Source organism: Melozone crissalis, unplaced genomic scaffold (genome assembly GCF_028551555.1).
Source record: "Melozone crissalis strain CALT ecotype California unplaced genomic scaffold, PUWL_Pcris_2 ptg000077l_1, whole genome shotgun sequence".
In the NCBI taxonomy this organism is placed as follows: domain Eukaryota; kingdom Metazoa; phylum Chordata; class Aves; order Passeriformes; family Passerellidae; genus Melozone; species Melozone crissalis.
In genome coordinates this window covers 998,724-1,020,964 of record NW_026535854.1, presented here as the reverse complement: position 1 = coordinate 1,020,964, position 22,241 = coordinate 998,724, and the positions used below count along the sequence as shown (strand labels likewise).

Below are 22,241 nucleotides of genomic sequence, written 5' to 3'. Positions count from 1 at the left end.
ACCTTTTATCTAATTTATTGCTCTGTTTTCCTGGTGCTGTGCTTTCTCCGTGTGTTCTAGTGCCAGGCCCTTCTTTACATGCTTCTCATTCTATGTTTTAACCCATTACTTCTGGAAGGCTATCTGCTTTAGGGCTTCATTTCCCCCCTTTTTCTAGTAACTTACGAATTCTTTCGTCAAGTTCTGGTCCCACAGGACGCTGATAGGCTCGTACCATTGCCCAAATCATTTGGGTCCTCTTCATTATGCCCCTTAATTTCCACCACAAACAGATGTTTGTAAGAGTTAGTAATAACAAAGCTACAATTACTACTAGCATTGGGTGCACCAGGTAATGGAAGACCTGTGTAGCTGTTGGGGAGTATCCTGTAAGGATGTCCCACCAGTGATGCTGGCCTACTTGTTCTACTTCGGTCAGGACATTCTTTATCTTTTCTGAATTGTGTTCTATCTGCCATATCATTCGTTTAGTTGTTTGATTCACCTTTTGCACCAATTTCTTTACTTCAGGGTGTGCAAGCATTGCTTTGAGGATTTTGACGTCCATCCCTATTTGTAATTTCGGTATCTCTTGATATAGGTTGAAATTTGTGTTAATTAGCTGTTGGGTAGTTATTGGGACAGTGTAATGAAAATCACAACCTATGATCTTGGTAAAGTTGCATACACAAAAGTTAGTATTGTTAGTCTCTTCTAGGCAATTATCTATAGTGACGTTGTCACAAGCTGTCCTTACGCAAGCACACCCATTTCCTATATAGTAAACTTGTGATTGTGTTTTATCATGCGGAAGCATTTCTAAGGTACATACACTGTTTTCAGCATCTAAGCATAAATCTTCGGCTTCTACCACAGCATTTTCGCAAACATAGCCTAATTGTCCTCTAGGGATACATGCTTCCGTGCTAACCGATTGCCACCTATTTTTGGTGTAATCATAACTGGCCCAGACGTTATGGTTTATTGGCCTAACAACGACTTTTTGGTGTGTTGTCCCTAGAGTGAGGATGGGAAAGATAGCTCTTTCCTCTGCCGCACTAATGGTGAGGACATAAGCTTCAATGTGTTCTTGTTGAGGCTCATAGGTGAAGTTCACTAGTTGCCACCAAGCCTGATGGTCCCTCTCAAATTGTGTAGTGTGATTGTCCTTTAATATTGTTTCCCTTATTTCTTGAGGTAATATACCTGACGTTCCTTCTCTCATTATTCCTGCCGCTACTGATTGTACCCATTGTTGCGTCTGAGAGCATTGGATAGCGAGTGCAACGTCTCTGCTGAGTTCCCCTGTGTAGTCAGTGAGCTTTACAAAATCTTCTGCAGTATGGTTTGCTACCATGGCTAGTAATTTCACCACTAGCGATTGTGTTTCGGCTAATGTAAGCATGGATGTACTGAGAGGCACCTTAAGCTTTCCTAAGCTCGATGTGACGGTACTTAATTTGTTTACTAATACCTCTTGATCTATTGTGTTTACTATGCCAAATCCGGTGCCAATCCACCCACTTAGATCTCTTTTTGTTTTTCTGTGATGAGACCTTGTCGCTAGCCATGCATTCCATCCCTTAAGGCTTTGCTGTATAAATGGTCGACAATCCTTTTGCAAATAAGTAATATCGGTGTGAATGTTCATTTGCACCTTTTTCAGGGAATAAGTGGGGTCCAACAATAATTTTAGTTCGTTAGATTTTCTTATCACCTGAGGCCCTATAAAGGTTAGGTTGTGTACTGCTTTACACTCCACTGGTAGGGTGGTTTCTTGAGGCAAGTCTAGATCTGGATACAATGGGATCACATCTTCTGGTAATTGTATCCTATATTCGGCAGCACGCCCGAAAACACGCCCGAGGGAGCTAAAACCCTGTCCCAGTGTTTTTAACTCCCTTTCACATGTGAAGGTCATTGACTGATCCAATCTAAATACCATCTCACACAGTGCTTCTCCTCCCTCAGGACCACTAGATGCTCTATAAATCACCGAGTTTCGGGGTTGTGATCCAGGTGGATCTTCCCTGAAGTCGCTCCACTGACATGAAATTGGGCCCTTTTGTTGAGTCCAGGCAATGGGTTTGCCCATTTTCACTAGACTAAAGGTAATTAGGTTTTGTTTAGAGGCTGGCATCGAGGGTTGAATTGTTAATACCAGCCGCCTTGTTTTTCCTCCTCTTTCTCCTGTTGGGTCAAGCTCTCGACACCCAATTTGGATTTGGTCTCCCTTGTATGCTATCATGGAGGGCTGATGCCATACTTTACTTGCATATGGCTGATTGTTACGTAAGGCATAAACCTCGAAGTAGGGTCCGCTCATTCCTAATTCCGGGTGGATACACTGATGTGCATGAGACCATGGGTCTATTGGGGAAGAGTCTTGGGGAAGAGCTATACTTATCGAGAGTCCAATGATCAGAGTTGTAAAGGTTTGGGGTGGAGTCAGGGTCATAATGTCTGGCTGTCAATTTTGTTTCTTTTGGCGTTCTCGTTGCTTGATGTGAATTTGTTCTACTCGTAAAATAGCCTTTTCTAGTTCAGTGTCTAAATCTCTTTGTTTTTTAAAGGGTCCAATTTGGTCACTTGTTAGTGGATGTCGTGGGACAGAAGAATAGCAACGGGTCGATAAAACCTTAGAACGACTAAGTTTCAAACAATATTGTAACCAGCGGTGTACTTTCCAATGGCACCACCCTAATACAATTTGTTCGGGAGCTTCAAACAATTCCTTAGCCTCTAAAATGGGTCTGTTAGCGAATTTCTCTAAGGCCAAATAGTCGTCATTTTCCCTTGCTTCTTTGCAGCTACACTCATAACATTGGAGGTCCAGTAAACAACTTTGTACGTTCCAAAATTTTCTATCGCAACCTCCACAAAGAAATCCAATTAGTCCCACACAATTTCTTTCCCCACATCCAAAGCACGGCCGATCGTGAATAGGGTCCTGTGGGTCAGGTCCTTGTTGACTGTACGTTTCGACCCACCCTATCCACTGTATTGGCGTGCTACGCAATGCAGCTCTAGCTTCGGCATTAAATTCTGCTATGAGAGATAAAGGTTTTGGCAAAGTCAATGTTAGTTTATGTTGGATTCTCACGTGATCCTGCGGAGACAGCTGACTCAGAAGTCTGTACATCTAGGGCAGGTTTAATCTCCTCTTGTTGGTTTTCCGGAGCTCTCTTGACCCGTGAATAGTGGATCCACGTAGGTCGTTCCTTGATCCGAACCGCGGTGAAGGTAGTCAGCAGCACTTGGAAAGGTCCCTCCCACTTTTCTTGTAGGGGTTTTCCTGAAAGATTCTTAACATACACCCAATCCCCGGGGTTAAACGGATGCAATTTGTAATCCGGTTGCTTAGGTTGGTGCTCTATCATCACAGCAGCATTCTTATCAAACTGTTTCCCCACCGCAATTACATAATCGTAAATGTATTGATTACCAATCTGGTCTATGACATCCCCATTTACAGCTTGCATAGCATAAGGTCTACCATATAGAATTTCAAAAGGACTTAACTTTTCCTTCGATCTTGGCTTGACTCTCAGTCTCAGCAGAGCAATAGGCAAAGCTTGATACCACTGCAAATTAGTCTCTTGGCATATTTTAGCAATTTGCTGTTTGATAAGATGATTCATCTTTTCCACTTGCCCACTGGCCTGTGGACGGTAGGGCGTGTGCAATTGCCAATTGATTTGTAATGCTTTGCTTATTGCTTTCACTACTTTTGCACAGAAATGTGTACCTCTATCTGAAGAAATGCTCTTCGGTACCCCAAACCGTGGAATAATTTCATTCAATAGTACTCTAGTTACCTCTCTTTCCTTATTTGTCCTACAGGGGAATGCTTCAGGCCACCCAGAAAATGTGTCAGTTAATACCAACAGGTACCGAAACCCCCCTTTTCTTGGGAGTTCAGAAAAATCAATTTGCCATATCTCACCTGGGAATTTACCTCGGTTTATAGCTCCTAGGTGTACTTTGGTTCCTGTGTTTGGGTTGTTCTTCAGACACCGTTCACACTGGGACGTAACGTGTTTTATAGTAGTAAATAATTTTGGTCCTGCTATTCTGGTCTGCAAATATTGGTAAAGCGAATCTAGGCCCCAATGGGCCTTCTCATGTTCTGCCTTCACAAACTGCCACATCACGTTTCCTGGTATCACTAACTGTCCTGTTTCTAATCGACCCCAACCATTTTCTAGTATTTTGCCCTTATTCCTTTGAATCCACTTATGATCTGATTCTTGGTAATCTGGCTGGATATTGATATCCAGCTCCCCTGGTATTAGGGCCGCTATTTCCGCTTCCTTATTTCTTATGGCCACCAATTTAGCTTCTGTATCTGCCTTCCTGTTCCCTATTTCTGGAATAGTATTGCCTTTCAAATGTCCCTTGCAATGCATTATGGCCACCTGTGTTGGGAGTTGGACCGCCTCCAGCAGTCGCAGAACCTCTCCTGCATGTTTGACTGTTTTTCCTTGTGTAGTCAACAGTCCTCTTTCTTTCCAGATGGCTCCATGAGCATGTACGACAGAAAAGGCATATTTAGAGTCTGTCCATATATTAATTTGCATGTTCTCTGCTAATTCCAGGGCTCGGGTCAGGGCTATCAGCTCTGCTTTTTGAGATGAAGTCCCTGCAGGCAGGGGGTTTGACTCAATTACCCTCTCTGTAGTGGTGACTGCATAGCCAGCCATTCTTACTCCTTGCCTCACGAAGCTGCTGCCATCCGAAAACCAGTTGTCCGCGCCTTCGAACGGCTCTTCTTTGAGATCTGGGCGACTGGAGTAGACGGCTTCAATTGTTTCCAGGCAGTCATGTTCGATGGGTTCTGCTGGAGCTCTTCCTTCTAAGAATGAAGCTGGGTTCACAATATTAGTTACCTGAATGGTTACATCATCTGATTCAGCCAGGATGGCCTGGTACTTTAAAAATCTGGAAGGCGACAACCAATGGTTGCCTTTCTGTTCCAGCACAGCTGACACAGTGTGGGATACTAACACAGTCACCTTTTGGCCCAGCGTAAACTTCCTGGCCTCTTCTATGTTAATTATTACTGCGGCCACTGCCCTCAGACAGCCTGGCCATCCTTTACTTACTTCATCCAATCGCTTGGAGAAGTAGGCCACAGCTCTCTTGTGTGGTCCCAACTGCTGTGCCAGTACTCCTAGGGCCATCCCTTGCCGCTCATGGGAAAATAGCCAGAATGGTTTTGACACATCTGGGAGACCTAAGGCTGGTGCTCTCATCAGCTCCCGCTTCAGCCTCTTAAAGGCCCCTTCCGCCTCGGGAGTCCAAACTAGGACATTCTTGGTTTCTTTTAGCAAATCATACAATGGTTTAGCGAGTATCCCATACTGGTAGATCCATAGCCGACACCAACCTGTCATCCCCAGAAAGGCGCGCAGGTCTCTCACCGTCTCTGGTTTGGGCATCTGGCAGATGGCCTCTTTCCTGGCTGCTCCCAGGGATCGCTGTCCTCTGGAGATTTCGTATCCCAAGTACACCACTTCCTTTTGCACCAGTTGTGCTTTCTGTTGAGAGACTCGATATCCACTTAAACCCAGGAAATTCAACAAGGAAATAGTCCATTCAATGCATTCTTCCTCCGTCACTGTCGCTATTAGGAGGTCGTCTACGTACTGCAGGAGAGCGCCATCTCCCGGCGGCCCTTCCCATTGTTCTAATTCTTTGGCTAACTGATTCCCAAAGATCGTGGGCGAGTTAGACCAGCCTTGGGGCAACCGTGTCCAGGTAAGTTGGGTCTTTCTCCCCCTATCTACTGATTCCCACTCAAAGGCAAAAATCCTTTGACTCTCGGGGGCTAAGGGAAGGCAGAAGAATGCGTCTTTCAAATCTAATACGGTGAACCAGGCCAGGCTATCCTTTAGCCTAGTTAAAAGCGTATATGGATTAGCAACCACCGGGTGTAATGTCTTGGTTATTTCGTTTACTGCCCTCAGATCCTGAACGAGCCTATACGTTCCATTAGGTTTCTTTACTGGCAAGATCGGTGTATTAAAGTCCGATTCACATTCTACCAATAACCCTAGTTCTAAAAACCTTTTGATTATGGGCTCAATTCCCTTTCTGTCTTCTATCCTCAGAGGGTATTGTTTTCTTACCACCGGTCTTGCCCCGACCTTAAGTTCGACAACAATCGGTGTCGCTCGTTTTGATTTTCCAGGTATATCTGTAGCCCATACCAATGGATAAGTCTTGCTCAGGATTTGCTCGAAATTGTGGTTCTCAGGTTTGGGTTCCACACAACTGATTGTTAGGCTTAGGGCTGTAATCAGTTGTTCATCGTTTACTTGAAATTCCAATTTGTCCTTGTTGAACTTTATTATGGCTCCCAGGTTTTCCAATAGGTCTCTTCCCAATAAGGGCTTTGGTGAATTTGGTAAATACAGGAACTGATGTATTCCCATTTGTTTCCCAATTTTGTATTTAATGGGTTTCAAAAAGTAAGCTTTTTCTGGTTGGCCTGTTGCTCCCACAACTTGTACAAATTCATCACTTTTAGGTACCAATTCCTGATTTAAAACCGAAAAAGTTGCTCCCGTATCAATTAAAAATCGCAATTCCTTTTTACCTTCCCCTAGCTCCATTTTAACCAGTGGGTCTGCTAGGGTACGGCCCACCGGTCCCCGTCATTCACTATCCTGATGTGTGGTGGTGGTAGTGGCCATAAATCTTTCCCTCAGCTGGGGACATTCTCGCCTCCAGTGCCCCATCTGTAGGCAGTGTGCACATTGATTTGGCCCTACCCTAGTGGGGTGGGGCTGGAGTCTCCCTCCCCTTCCCATTGGGTTGCCTCTACCCCTTCCTCGAGTTCCAGGTTCCGGGTAACCTGTCTTTTGAGCTGCCACTGCTACAGCCACCACTCGGGCTATCCTCCTGTCTTCCTTTTTCTTCTCTTCTGCTTCTCTATTATTATATACCTTCCATGCCTCATTTAGCAGTGTCTCTAGGTTTTTGTTTGCTGGGTGCTCAAGCTTTTGTAACTTCTTCCTGATGTCTGGGTTACTCTGTCCCATCATTAACCCTAGCAGGTGCTGTTTCCCTTCTTCTGTTGCCGGGTCTAGGGGTGTGTATTGTCTCATTGCCGCCCTGAGTCTGTCCAAGAACTCCGATGGGGTCTCATCCTTTCCTTGCCTGATGTTATATAGCACTGACCAGTTGATAGCCTTAGGGATTGCATTACGCAAGCCCATCGCTATCAGTTTCCTATACTGCACCAACCGTTGATAATGATCCGCGTTACCTGGGTCCCATTCTGGTTTACTGCTGGGAAAATTATCTTCTATTCTCCCCGGTAACACTTGAGCATGTTGTCTCCCTGTTTCCAACACAAGCCCCCTTTCTGTATCTGTCAGCTCCGACAGCATCACTTCTATATCCTCCCAATCAATATCTAAATTCTTCGCCATTAATTCAAATCTCTTTGCTACTCCCTCCGGATTTCTCCTAAAATTTTTTGCTTCATCCCTCCAATTGTTCAAATCACTTGTCGAGAACGGCACCTTTACTCTAGTCTTTTCCCCTACCATTGGCATAATTTGTCGGAGAGGAGCTATCGTATGGTTCCCCTCCTCTCTTTGCTTTGTTTCCCCCCGTGCCACAGATCTGGTATAATGCGAGTGACTGGTCCTTGCCCCGGGGTTCTCTTCCTGTGCCTCTATGTCCAGTTCCTCATTTTCACCTCCTATCTCTATTACACAGTCCGTCCGACTCCCGTCCTGGGTCTGTCGTCCCCCTAATATCTGTCGACCCTTATCCTGCCCCGGGCTACTACCCCTCTCATCCTCTGCTGCTTTCCCATCTCTTTTATCCTTTATCTGTATTATTATACTCAATCTCTGCGAGTTGTTCTCTGTCTCCTTTTCGCATGTCACATTACCACTCCCCTTATATTTTAATTCAGGGACGTCGCCCCCCCATGAGTCGCTCTTGTCCCCAGCCTTTGGTGTGCTGGTTTCCATTCTGCAAACACCAGTCCTTGGTGTGTTAGTTTCCATTCTACAGTCACCCCCATTTCTGGATGTGTTACTATCCCCGTATGGACTAAGCTTGGGCGGGCTGCGTGTCTCCCCCCGGCTCTCTTCTCCCAATGGACTGCCTTCTTCCCTTTCGAGCTCCAGTCTGGGTGGGCTGTCAACATAGCTCCCCGACCCCTGTGGGCTACCTAGTTCCTGAGGGCTGCCCTTTCCCTCGCTAATCCCCGATTTTGATGGGCTACCCTCCTCCCAGCCGTTGTCTAGTTTCTGAGGACTGCGTCCAAACTTAGATTTCCACCACTGCTCCAATTCCTTTAATGGGCTAGGATCCCCTTGTTCCTCTTTTGGTCCGGGAAGGGGTCCTTCCCGCCCTGGAGCGAATGGATGGTATTCCCACAAGCTTATTTCGCTCTCCTTTCCACTATCCCTCCTTGTTAACTTGAGACACTGCTGTCCAATACTGCATGCATCACAGCAACGGTCCTTTGACTTTGGACCTTTCTTATCTCTTTCCAAAGCCAATACTAGGGGGTCCTGAGGGGCTACATTAATTCCACATCCCTTTTGCCACTCAGGTTTATTCCTTAGGGTGAAAAACATGTCTGCGTATATTACCTCATCCTATTTATTGAGCCGTCGGAGGAAGAGCATAAGTTGTAAAATGGTATTATAGTTAGTTGTCCCCTCTGGTGGCCACTTTTCTCCGTCATCAAGACGGTACAGAGGCCACCATTGTGTGCAATACTTAAGAAGTGTTTTTTTACTTATGTTTCCCCCTGGAATCCCTCCCAGGTCCTTCCAGTGTTTTAAGATACATCCTAAAGGGGTTTTCATATTTATATCTTTACTCTGTTGGCTTCCCATGGCTATTCCCTGTGTCTGCGTTTTCTGTTTAACCGGAACAGTCTCTTTTCGCAAATACTGTATGTCAATTGATTTTAACTCTTCATACACACAATTTCCAATCGCTTTGTCCGTTTCCGACCTGGCTTCTCGCGAAGAACAGGAAATGCGGAGCGGGACTCCCTCTCGCTTCGCAGCGATGCTGCGTCTCATTCACTCTCACCCACACATCTTTATGAAACAGTTCCTGCCTTATGGTCTATATCAGAACGGACTGTTTACCAGGTAGGGCCACGAGAGGTCGCCTGCAGACCGTGAGATACCAGTTTGCCAAGTTCATGCACATACATTTCCAATCTGTTTACATAGAAAGTAATAAAAGCATCCCCTATAAAATTTTACAGCGGACACATAAGACAAACACATAAAACCACCAATTAACACATCTTTCTCCCGCTCTCAAAGAACAATAGGCAATCTCCCATACAGCAAAACAAACCAAGGATACCAAGTTCAACTCTTCTCTACCATAACCTAGTCGTTTCCTTTTGTACTCTATTTACGGGACTTTAACCCGTATTTACGGGACTTTAACCCGTAAAATCAGGGATTTTTACCGAGGCGTCCCTCCGGCTTACCCTGCGAGCGGTCACGTCTGACCCTCGTTTTCCAAACAAAGCGCTTTATCCCAAAACCAACAAACAATTCAAATACCTCTTAAAGCCAATAGGCAATTCAAATACCTCTTAATTGAGCAGGAGATGCAGCCAGCGTCCATCCGAGAGCACCGGTCCAGGGAAGGAGCTTCTCCCGACGAAAAGCCGTCAGAGGCGCCCAGAAGACCCCGACCCCAGACCCGGGCCCGGGAGAGGACCCTTAAGGCTTGGATCTCCTGTCTGGTGCCATAGGTCCCTTCGTGGCCGCCAGAAAATGATGCCAAATTTTGCCCCAAACAGGCAGGGTGACTGCCTAATCAGACTCAGCTTAAGTCAATTAAGCAGGAGGTATTTTTATTAGCGACGCGTCGGAGAAATCACAAAATGGATTTCTAAGTTCTCATAGCAAAGCAAGTCTTATATACAATTTTGGGTATAGGATTACATCAGATCAGATACATAATCATGCATATTCATATGGGGCGTGGTGTAGGCGGAGCGTGGGCGGAGCGTAGGTGGAGACATCTCTTTTGGGGAATTTTCAGGTGGTCGTTCCTGTTGCCTTCATCATAGACGGGGTCTTTCTGATGAGTCTTCCTCTTTAAACTTTTGAACTCTTTTCCTAATTTGGTCAATTCCCGGTGTATTTGGCTTGGATCCCGTGGCTTGGCAAAACCCATAGGGTCGTTTTGACATTGCTGGCTCTAAACCTGCTTGGCTTATTAGTTTCTCCTATACTTATCTCTTCCCCTGTCATGATGCTCTACCTTTTATCTAATTTATTGCTCTGTTTTCCTGGTGCTGTGCTTTCTCCGTGTGTTCTAGTGCCAGGCCCTTCTTTACATGCTTCTCATTCTATGTTTTAACCCATTACTTCTGGAAGGCTATCTGCTTTAGGGCTTCAATAGAACCGAAGCCTGAAGGCCACAATATTGAGCGTATCCTGAGTAAAACATATCCATTAGTATGGGCTACCGATATACCTGGGAGATCGAAACAAGCAACACCTATCATTATTGAACTTATACCTGGAGTGAGGCCGGTAGTTAGGAAACAATACCCACTGAGGTTAGAAGATAGAAAGGGAATTGAGCCCATAATCAAAAGGTTTTTAGAATTAGGTTTATTGATAGAATGTGAATCAGATTTTAACACCCCAATTCTGCCAGTAAAGAAACCTAATGGAGCTTATAGATTAGTCCAGGACCTGAGGGCAGTAAATGAGATAACCAAGACGCTACATCCGGTAGTTGCTAACCCTTACACACTCTTAACTAAATTAAAAGATAATTTGACATGGTTCACAGTGTTAGATTTAAAAGACGCATTCTTCTGCCTTCCTTTAGCTCCGGAGAGCCAAAAGATCTTTGCGTTTGAATGGGAATCTGTAGATAGGGGAAGAAAAGCCCAACTCACCTGGACGGTGTTGCCAAAAGGATACAAAAACAGCCCTACGATTTTTGGGAATCAGTTAGCCAAAGAATTAGAACAGTGGGAAAGGCCGCTGGGAGATGGTACTCTTTTGCAATACGTAGACGACCTCCTAATAGCAACAGAAACAGAAGAAGAATGCATTGAATGGACTATTTCCCTGTTAAACTTTCTGGGTTTAAGTGGATATCGAGTTTCTCAACAGAAAGCACAGCTGGTGCAAGAAGAAGTGGTGTATCTGGGATATGAAGTTTCCAGAGGACAGCGATCCCTGGGAGCAGCCAGGAAAGAAGCCATCTGCCAAATGCCTAGACCAGAGACGGTGAGAGATTTGCGCGCTTTCCTGGGGATGACCGGTTGGTGTCGGCTATGGATCTATCAATACGGAATACTCGCCAAACCACTCTATGATTTACTGAAGGAAAGTAAGGGTATTCTAGTTTGGACCCCCGAGGCAAAGGGAGCCTATAAGAGACTGAAGCAGGAACTCATGAGAGCACCAGCCTTGGGTCTCCCAGACGTGACAAAACCATTCTGGCTGTTTTCTCATGAGCGACAAGGAATGGCCCTAGGAGTCCTAGCACAACAGTTAGGACCACATAAAAGGGCTGTGGCCTACTTCTCCAAACAGTTGGATGAAGTGAGTAAAGGATGGCCTGGCTGCCTGAGAGCAGTGGCCGCAGTGATAATCAACATTGAAGAGGCCAGAAAGCTCACGCTGGGCCAGAAAATGACTGTGTTAGTGGCTCATACTGTGTCTGCTGTGTTAGAGCAGAAAGGGAATCACTGGCTGTCACCTTCCAGATTCCTAAAGTATCAAGCTATCTTGGCTGAGTCAGATGATGTTACTATTCAGGTAACTAACGTTGTAAACCCAGCTTCATTCCTAGAAGGAAAGACCTCAGCAGAACCCATCGAGCACGATTGCCTGGAAACAATCGAAGCCGTTTACTCCAGTCGCCCGGATCTCAAGGAAGAGCCATTCGAAGATGCAGATGATTGGTTCTCGGATGGTAGCAGCTTCGTAAAACAAGGAATAAGAATGGCTGGTTATGCAGTAACTACCACAGAAAAGGTAATCGAGTCAAACCCTTTGCCTGCAGGGACCTCAGCCCAGAAGGCAGAATTGATAGCTCTGACTCGAGCCCTGGAATTGGCAGAGAACATGCGAATAAATATTTGGACAGACTCTAAGTATGCCTTCTCCGTTGTTCACGCTCATGGAGCCATCTGGAAAGAAAGAGGACTGTTGACTACTCAAGGGAAAACAGTCAAACATGCAGAGGAGATTCTACGATTGCTAGAAGCAGTCCAACTCCCAGCACAAGTGGCCATAATGCATTGTAAAGGACATCTAAAAGGTAACACTATTCCAGAAGTTGGGAATAGAAAGGCAGATGCAGAAGCTAAATTAGCTGCTGCAAGGACCGGAAAGGCAAATATAACAGCTCTGATACCAGGGGAGCTGGATGTAAACCTCCAACCAAACTATCAGGAATCAGATCATAGATGGATTCAAAGAAATAAAGGTAAACTGTTAGACAGTGGATGGGGACGATTAGAGACAGGACAGTTGGTAATACCAGGGAACCTAATGTGGCAGGTTGTAAAGACGGAGCATGAAAAGGCCCATTGGGGTCTAGATCCGCTTTACCAATATTTGCAAGCCAGGATAGCAGGACCGAAATTATTTACCACTATAAAGCACGTCACATCCCAGTGCGAGCGGTGTCTGAAAAACAACCCGAATACGGGAACCAAGGTACACCAAGGAGCCATAAATTGAGGTAAATTCCCAGGTGAAGTATGGCAAATTGATTTTTCTGAACTCCCAAGAAAAGGGGGGTTTCGGTATTTGTTGGTATTAACTGACACATTTTCTGGGTGGCCTGAAGCATTCCCTTGCAGGACAAATAAGGAAAGAGAAGTGACTAAAGTGCTGTTGAATGAAATTATTCCACGGTTTGGGGTACCAAAAAGCATTTCTTCGGATAGGGGTACACATTTCTGCGCAAAAGTGGTAAGAGCAATAAGCAAAGCATTACAAATCAAATGGCAATTACACACGCCTTACCGCCCACAGGCCAGTGGGCAAGTGGAAAAGATGAATCATCTCATCAAACAGCAAATTGCCAAAATATGCCAGGAGACTAATTTGCAGTGGTATCAAGCTTTGCCTATTGCTCTGCTTAGGTTGAGAGTCAAACCAAGATCAAAAGAAAAGTTAAGCCCATTTGAAATTTTGTATGGTAGACCTTATGCTATGCAAGCGATAAATGGAGACGCTATAGACCAAATCGGTAATCAGTACATTTATGATTATGTAATTATGGTGGGGAAACAGTTCGATAAGAATGCTACTGTGGTGATAGAGCACCAGCCTAAACAACCTGACTGCAAATTGCATCCGTTTAATCCCGGTGATTGGGTGTATGTTAAGAATCTTTTAGGAAAACCCCTACAAGAAAAGTGGGAGGGACCTTTCCAAGTGCTGCTGACTACCTTCACCGCGGTTCGGATCAAGGAGCGACCTACGTGGATCCATTACTCACGGGTCAAGAAAGCTCCGGGGAATAAACAAGAGGAGCAGACACCATGATCCTGACTTCACCTCAGACCCTCCTGATCATTGGACTGATAAGTATTCTTCCCCGAGACTCCGCCTCAATGGACCCATGGTCTAATGCACACCAGTGTATCCACCCGGAATTGGAAACGGAATCAAAGGGACCCTATTTTGAGGTATATGCCTTACGTAACCAACAGCCATATGCGAGTGAAGTATGGAATCAGCCTTCCATGGTAGCATACAAGGGAGACCAAATCCAAATTGGGTGTCGAGAACTTGACCCAGTAGAAGGAAAAACAAGGCGGCTAGTATTAACAATTCAACCCTTGATAGCAGCCTCTGAAAATAACCTAATTACCTATAGTCCAGTGAAAATGGGCAAGCCCACTGTCTGGATCCAACAAAAGGGCCCAATTTCATGTCAGTGGAGTGATCTCAGGGAAGATCCACTCGGAACACAAACACAACCCCAAAACTCGGTAATCTATACAGAAGATTCGCTTGGGGAACTACATCCTCGAAACATAACCCTCGACCCCCACCCTCTTCTCTCCCCTGCAGGAAAGATCGTGGTTTCTAGTGGTCCTGAGGAAGGGAGAGCGCAGTGTGAGATGGCCTTTAGATTAGACCAGTCGGTGACGTTCACATGCGAAAGGGAGTTGAAAATGCCAGAGCGGGGTTTTGGCTTCCCTAGGCGTGCTGTCCAATATAAGGTGGCATTACCGGGAGACATGGTCCCATTGTATCCAGACCTAGACCTGCCCCAAGAAATCACTCCACCGGTGGAATGTAAAGCAGTACACAACCTAACCTTTATAGGGCCTCAGGTGATTAGAAGATCTAATGAACAAAAATTATTGTTAGACCCCACTTATTCTCTGAAAAAGGTGCAGATGAACGTTCACACCGATATTACGTATTTACAGAAGGACTGCCAACCATTTATACAGCAAAGCCTAAAGGGATGGAATGCATGGCTAGCAGCAAGGTCTCATCACAGAAGAGCACAACGAGATCTAAGTGGGTGGATTGGTACAGGATTTGGTATATTAAATACGATAGACCAAGAGGTTTTAGTGAACAAATTAAGTACCGTCACATCAAACTTAGGAAAGCTTAAAGTGCCCCTCAGTTCATCCATACTTACATTAGCAGAAACACAATCGTTAGTAGTAAAATTGCTAACCATGGTAGCAAACCACACTGCAGAGGACTTTGTGAAATTCGCTGACTATACAGGAGAACTTAGCAAGGAAATAGCACTAGCTATCCAATGCCCTCAGACGCAACAATGGGTACAATCAGTAGCGGCAGGAATAATGAGAGAAGGAACGGCAGGTATATTACCTCAAGAAATCAGAGAAACAATATTAAAAGACAATCATACTACACAATTTGAAAAAGACCACCAAGCCTGGTGGCAATTAGTAAATTTCACTTATGACTCTCAACAAGAACACATTGAAGCCTATGTCCTCACCATTAGCGCGGCAGAGGAAAGAGCTATCTTTCCTATCCTCACTCTAGGGACAATACATCAAGATATCATTGTTAAGCCAATAGACCATAATGTCTGGGCCAGTTATGATAATTCCAAAAATAGATGGCAATCGGTTAGTATAGATGCATGCATTCCTAGAGGACAATTAGGCTATATCTGCGAAAACGCTGTAGTAGAAGCAGAAGATTTATGCTTAGATGCCGAGAATAGTATATGTACTTTTGAAATGCTTCCGCATAATAGAACACAATCACAAGTATACTATATAGGGAATGGGTGCGCTTGCGTGAGGACAGCTTGTGACAACATCACTATAGATAATTGCCAAGAAGAGACTAATAACACTAACTTCTGTGTATGCAACTTCACCAAGATAGTAGGTTGTGACTTTCATTATACTGTCCCAATAACGACTCAACAGCTAATTAACGCAGATTTCAACCTATATCAAGAGATACCGAAATTACAAATAGGGATGGACGTCAAAGTCCTTAAAGCAATGCTTGCACATCCTAAAATAGAGAAATTGGTGCGAAAGGTGAATCAAACAACTAAACGAATGGTATGGCAGGTAGAACATAATTCAGAAAAAAATAAAGGATTTCCTGACCGAAGTAGAACAAGTAGGCCAGCATCATTGGTGGGATATCTTCACAGGATACTCCCCAACAGCTACACAGGTCTTTAACTACCTGGTGCACCCAATGCTAATAGTAGTTGTAGTTCTGTTACTATTAACTCTCACAAATATTTGTATGTGGTGGAGACTAAGAATCATAATGAAAAGGACCCAAATGATTTGGGCTATGGTACGAGCGTACCAGCGCCCTATAGGATTAGAATTTGACGAAAGAATTCGTAAGTTATAAGAAAAGGGGGGAATGAAGCCATTCATTACAATGAACAGTAGTTTCCGAGGAATAAAAGAATTAAAAGATCTGAGGAATAAAAGAATTAAAAGACACTCTATCAAGGGAAACACAGAAGTTAATAAATAACCTAAAATACATTGTTTGGGAAAACTTTGATTAGATAAGTTAATAAATAATCTAAAATACACTCACAAAAGAAACTTTGGAATTAGAATATTTGAAGAAGCGAAAGTAGAAGCCAAAAAGTTAAGGTGACCTGCCAAGCCGTCAGAATCAAGCCAAGTGCAACAGTGATTTCTGCCAAGTCATGGAAAAACATGCCAAGGATGACAGGAAAATGCCCAAATTAGGAGAAGCTTAAAATTTAACCAAGGAAGACCAAGAGTTCCCGGAAGACTCCGCCTATATTCCTACCTGCCTATGAATATGCATGTAATAAATGATGTAATTCTTGTTCAAAATTGTATAAAAACCTGCTTTTGCTGTACCTAATTCAGAAATCCACTTGGTGATTTCTCCAACGCGTTGTCAATAAATACCTCCTGCCTATAGACCTCAAATCTAGTCTCTGGGCAGCTTATTATCGCCTTTTGGGGCAAAATTCGGCATCAGGGGCCATTGTAGCTCTTCAGGGCCCCATGGAATTAAGGGGACTCTTTGGACATTGTGGGGCCTTGTGGGACTGAGGCCATCGCGACACTTTAGAACCAAGGGGCCACTGTGAAACTACAGGGCCTTGTGGAACTGACACTGAAATCACCCAAAAAGAAACTTTCTAACACAGTTTGAGTATCAAAAAGCATTCATTTTTATTGCAGCACTGATCACTTGGAGAATCCTTCCTCCATTCGAGTGCCCCAAACATCATGCGAACAGAGGTTTTATGACACACACAAGTTCCATATTTATGAGCTATAGAGGTTTTATGACACACACAAGTTCCATATTTATGAGCTATTCCTCTGTGATGCTCTACATCTGGCCTGTAGGCCACACAGTATAAATAATTCCAACTTCATAAGTGATTTATTATATAATTACCTTGCTTATGTAATTCGACCAGTAAGAGCAGACCCAGGCCATTGGAGACTCAGGCTGCTATTGGCTGGTTAGCTGAGTAGTAACTGGCTCAGCCAATGAGGATTACCTTCATGGGCCTTCTTATCTATATAAGGAAGTTAGATCTCAATAAAGCTGCCTGTTGCTGCATGAACACATACAGTCTAGTCACCTGTCTCCACGGGCAGGAGTTACTCCACTCTCAGGCATGCAGAGTGCTGCCAAAACCTGGCACCACTGAGCACAAGGACGGCCTCGCTGGTGCCAGGAAAGCTCAGCAGCACCTTTCTCTCCCAGCAGCATAACACTGGCACAGGCACTGAGCAGCCACAGGCAGCTGACTACTGCTGGGAGACAAAAACCCCAAAACTGGGGGGTTTACAGGGCAGAAAAAACGTGGAGGCACTTTTCTGATGACACCTACTCTCATCAAGGCTTCATCCAGCAAGAGGAATAGATAAGCTAAACTTATTTCTGGAAAAACCACGTTATTTCCACCCTGAGGACCTGAGGCTAGCACAGGAGCCAGCAGAGGCCTTTTAGACAGCAAAACATTTTTGCCCATTTTCCCAGGCTGGCTCACGGTCACACCTCACCCATGTGGCTCCAGAGCTCTTGCTGTGTCCCACGGGCAGGTTATCCCTTCACATCTGCTCTCGCAGGCTCCAGTGCCCTCCCGGAGCGCCTCCCCGGCTGTCCCAGCACAGCTCAGCACAGCTCAGCTCAGGGTTCCACACGCGACGGGGCCGGGGCACCTCAGAGCTGCTCCTGCGGGCGGGTCACCGCCATCGGTCATCGGCTGAAGGCCTAAAGAGAGGACAGCAGAAACATCACAAATAAGCCATTAGTTCCATCTGTATTCACAAAGCTAAACAGCAACGGCCTGGCTTGTGGCAGAGGACAAAAGCCAGCACACCGAGTGAAAGGTTGAGGAATTAATGCTGAACCGCACAGCCGAGCAACATCCCCAGTCCCCCGGCCGAACAGCTAAATAGGAGACAGTGAGTATTTCAGGTGGCGCCTTCCTGCCCTGGAGCCCCGGTCTCCAGCCCCGCTGCCGCCGCCACCCGTGCCCTGTACCCTCCCCCCCCCTCACCTCATGGCGGCGGTGGCCCCTCATGGCGAGGGAGCTCGGCCCGCCAGAGCCGCTCCTGGCCCTCATGGCGAGGGAGCTCGGCCCGCCAGAGCCACTCCTGGCCCTCATGGCGGCGAGCTGAAGAAGCCCAGTCCCCCAGAACCGCTTCATCTCCACACGGCGGCGGGGGCAGAAAAGAGGCGGGCTTGGCCACGTTGCCCAGGTGATTCCACAGACACCGCCCCGCTCGCTTCGGCCGCTCCCCCTGGGGCGGGGAAAAACCCTCGGTAATCAGGCACCGGGAGGGACTTTGAGATCGTCTCGTCCCACTCCCTGCCATGGGCAGGTACACCTTCCACTGTCCCAGGTTGCTCCAGTCCCTGTCCGACCTGGCCTTGGACACTTCCAGCATCCCTGACAGAGCCGGAGCAGGAACACGATCTGTGGAGCTGGGAGAACTGAACTCAAGCAGCGGCTCATGGGAAGCAGAGGGCTGGTGAGCTGCCTCTGCTTGCCCCTGATGTGTTCCACTTCGGGCACAGGAGGTAGAAGTGTCAGCTCAGAAACAGCTGCCAGCAACAAAAATCCAGCCCTGAAATAAGCAGAGAAAAAGCTGTGGTGCTGCCAAGTGCCTTGCTGGGAGAAGCACAATTCCACACTTTCCCTGACCTCCACTGGATGCTGTAACATCAGCCCAGTGCTCTGTGTATCCATGTCTGGGCACAGCAGTGTAACTGTAACTCCCTCGCTGGGGATCCATTCAAAGGAAGTTTTTCTCTGGGCTTTGTGCTCCATTGCGACACTTGAAGGCCTTTCCAGAAAGCCTGGCATCCGTCCCCCATGCTCCTCATGTGCTTATGCTCTCAGAGCTCAGCAGTGAACTCAGCTGGAGCTGCGCCTTGCCTCAGGCAATCATCCACTCCAGCTCTGTCTTCTTCAAATGTTTCATGGTCTATTTTCAGCCCAAGCAGGCAGCTATTCTTCCTGGATGTGGGGTGCTCCTCTCCAGCTCAGCCTGATCCTGCCTTGTCCTGGGAAGCTCTGGGCTCGTTGTGCCCAGGACACTGCTGTGTGCAGGGACAGAGGCTAGTGCTGAGCAGAAGGAGCTCGGTGCTTCCCCTGTCACTGATGAACCTGGTGAGGAACAGGTTTCCCAGCTATGCCCAGTGCAGCACAGCAAAACCTGTCTGGGGGAGAGACAGGTAAGAGCAGACACAGAACACTTCATGCTCTTGTTCCTGGGGGTCTCGCTGCCCATGGCCAAGGGCACGTGCCCACACAGGCATGGATGATGACTCTGCCAAGACCCTAAGCCACAGCTTCAGTTTAGAACTGTTTAATTCATTAGCCCAGCATGGGGCCCAAATTAATATGCTTTGTCTCTTTAATAAGACATTTTCAGCAGGACTGGGGAGATACTTCAAAAGCTTCCTGAATGCCAAATACCAGAACTCAGAAACTCTCAGTGCCAGGACTAGTCTCTCACTTCCCAGTACAGACTCCCTCTGTGTGCACAGCTTTTTCTCTGCTTGCTAGCCTTGGAGGGGGGCTCAAACAAAGGCCTGCACATCATTTGTGAACTTTGGGTGAAAAGCATCAAACCAGATGAAACACAGCAGAGCAGCTCTGCCATGGGGGTGAAGCCCTTTTCTGTCACAGGAATGTGCTCTCTGCAATAGCTGCAGCCAGTCCCTGTTGTTCATCTTGGCTTGCTGACCACTAAACAGAGCCTCCTTTTCTCCTGCAAGTGTCGTGGCAAGGCCTGAAAGGACTGAGATGCTTTGTTCCAAGCCAGATTAGAGATATGAGTTACTACAAAACAAAAGCCCAGCAAGCCTCCTGGAGAGTTCCTCTAGTCTAGACACAGCCTGCCCTGAGCTCTCTGCATCCCAGCACAGCCCTGCAGCTTGTGTTCAAAGCAACTCAACTGGCTCCAGAAGCCTGGGTAACCTCTGTCGAGTGAATGTTCAGTTGCAGCATAAAGGAGGAATCACATTTGAGTGATTTTGCTCCCATAAATTAGCAGGATGGGTTAAACCAGGACATGAGCACTGTCTGCTGGCACAGTGCATCCACTCAAGAGATCTGCACTGGCATGGAGCTGTAGTGCTTCAAAAGACGTGTGCTCCAAGCCTGGGGTGGGACATCCCCCATGTAGCTGATGTCTGCAGCTCCTGTGGCAGCAAGAGAGATCCTTTACTGTCACCTCAGCCCTGAACACACCCGTGCCCAGGGCTCACTGCCTGCCCCCCGTCACTGCTCAGCTCTGGCACTGCAGGGCTGGTACTGTGATCCTTCTGTACCAATCAGATTTTGGCTCAACACCATTTGGCCACACTGTCAGTCACTGGAGAAAAAGACAGAGTAGTACCATGGGAAGAGGAAGAAAATTCAGTAAACCTATGGAAGAAAAGATCCGTGGATGTACATCATCATTTACCATGGTGGTCACCTCCAGCCCCACAGCCAAGCACGTTCAGGCTTTGGTGAGAAGAACTTTTATCCCCCTGGTGTCTGTCATGGCTGGGGCCTGTGATGATGACACCTCATGGGTGTTGGTGCTTGCACTGCCCTGTGAGTGACACCAGCCTTGCTTGGCTCCCACACTGCAGAAGGCAGGGCAGCCATGGCCTCGATGGTGCCTTTTCCTCTTTGAGGTGCTGCACCCAGGTCAGGGATACCCCACACATGAGCACAGACTGGAAGAAGAGCTCATTGACCAGCAAAGAAGGGCTTGGAGGATATAATGGATGAAAAGCTGGACATGAGCCCACAGTGGCAGCCCAGAAACTCCCCTGTGCTGGGCTGCACCCACAGAGGAGTGGGCAGCAGGTGAGGGGGGGATGGTCCCCCTCTATTCTGCCCTTGTGAGATACCCCTGCAGAGCTGCTCCAGCATCAGAAGGACCTGGAGCTGTTGGAGCAAGTCCAGAGAGGCCATGGAGATGCTCCCAGGATTGGAGCCCCTCTGCCATGGAGCCAGGCTAGGAGAGCTGGGGGTGCTCACCTGGACAAAAGAAGGCTCCAGGGAGAGCTCAGAGCCCCTTCCAGGGCCTAAAGGGGCTCCAGGAGAGCTGGGGAGGGACTGGGGACAAGGGATGGAGGGACAGGACACAGGGAATGGCTCCCACTGCCAGAGGGCAGGGATGGATGGGATATTGTTCCCTGTGAGGGTGGGCAGGCCCTGGCAGGGTGCCCAGAGCAGCTGGGGCTGCCCCTGGATCCCTGGCAGTGCCCATGGCCAGGCTGGACATTGGGGCTGGGAGCAGCCTGGGACAGTGGGAGGTGTCCCTGCCATGGCAGGGGGAGGAATAAAATTATTTTTATGGTCTCTTCTGACCCAACCCATTCTGTAATTCCATCATCTCCTCTGCCTCCACAGAGGGGCCATTTCCACTTCCCCACTGCCATCACAAGATGGCATTCCAGACCTAAAAGCTGAGCTGGCTCAGCTGATACTTGGAGATCTTTTCCAGGCCCTGGGGTGTCCAGCCTCAGAAGAAGCTGTGGATTTAACCCTGCCTGCTGAGCTCTTCTGCCAGGTCTCAGCCCTGACACTGCCTTTTAATCACATCCTTTAACGCCAGGGCTGTGTTTTAATCAGCTGCACCGAAACACTGCTGCCGTTACTGTGTAACCTCTGATCCATCTAATTGCACTGAGTTAAGCCAGTTACAGCTTTGACAGTGAATGTCATGCAGAGCACTTTAATCTTCACCTGCAATACCTCGGGCTCTTGCAGGGCCTCCTCGGCCTCCGAGGACACGCTGCTAATCAGACCGAGCCAGGACGTAATTTAAGACATGGACAAAGGGAGCCAAGGGCAAATCATGAGCAAAATGAATCTGACTAATTTTGTTACAAAGCAGTGTTGAAGGTAGAGCTGCCTTTTCTTTGCCTGAGAATGATTTGGGAGAGTAGTGAGAATAATTTTTTTCAATAATTTATAACTTCAAAATAATAACAAAAAACAAAAAGAGAGAGAAAAATCATTGTTCTTAGATATGTTTTTAAAAAGAAAGCTTATTTTGAGTTAGGTGCATAAAGCACTGGTGCAGTGTGTTATCCCCTGTGTCTGCTCCCACATGTGAGTGGTTGCTCCAGGCTTCACCCACCAGTTGCTCCCTGCAGGAAGAACCCATGATCCAACCATCTCCTTCCCTGGCCAAGGGCCTGCAGCCTCCCACCGGGGCTTGGTGCCGTGTCCTGGGTGCCAGCTCTGCCAGCACAGCTCCCCGGGGGTGGTAGTGG

At 46.9% G+C, this 22,241-nt stretch overlaps 1 non-coding gene across 1 annotated transcript; it reads right to left on the bottom strand.

Annotated features, from left to right (window-relative positions):
* Positions 1–17,064: 17,064 nt before the first annotated feature.
* On the bottom strand, positions 17,065–17,268 carry LOC128946201 (small nucleolar RNA SNORA74). Its single transcript, XR_008483948.1, has one exon. It is a non-coding gene; the product is annotated as a small nucleolar RNA SNORA74 (small nucleolar RNA).
* Positions 17,269–22,241: the final 4,973 nt, after the last annotated feature.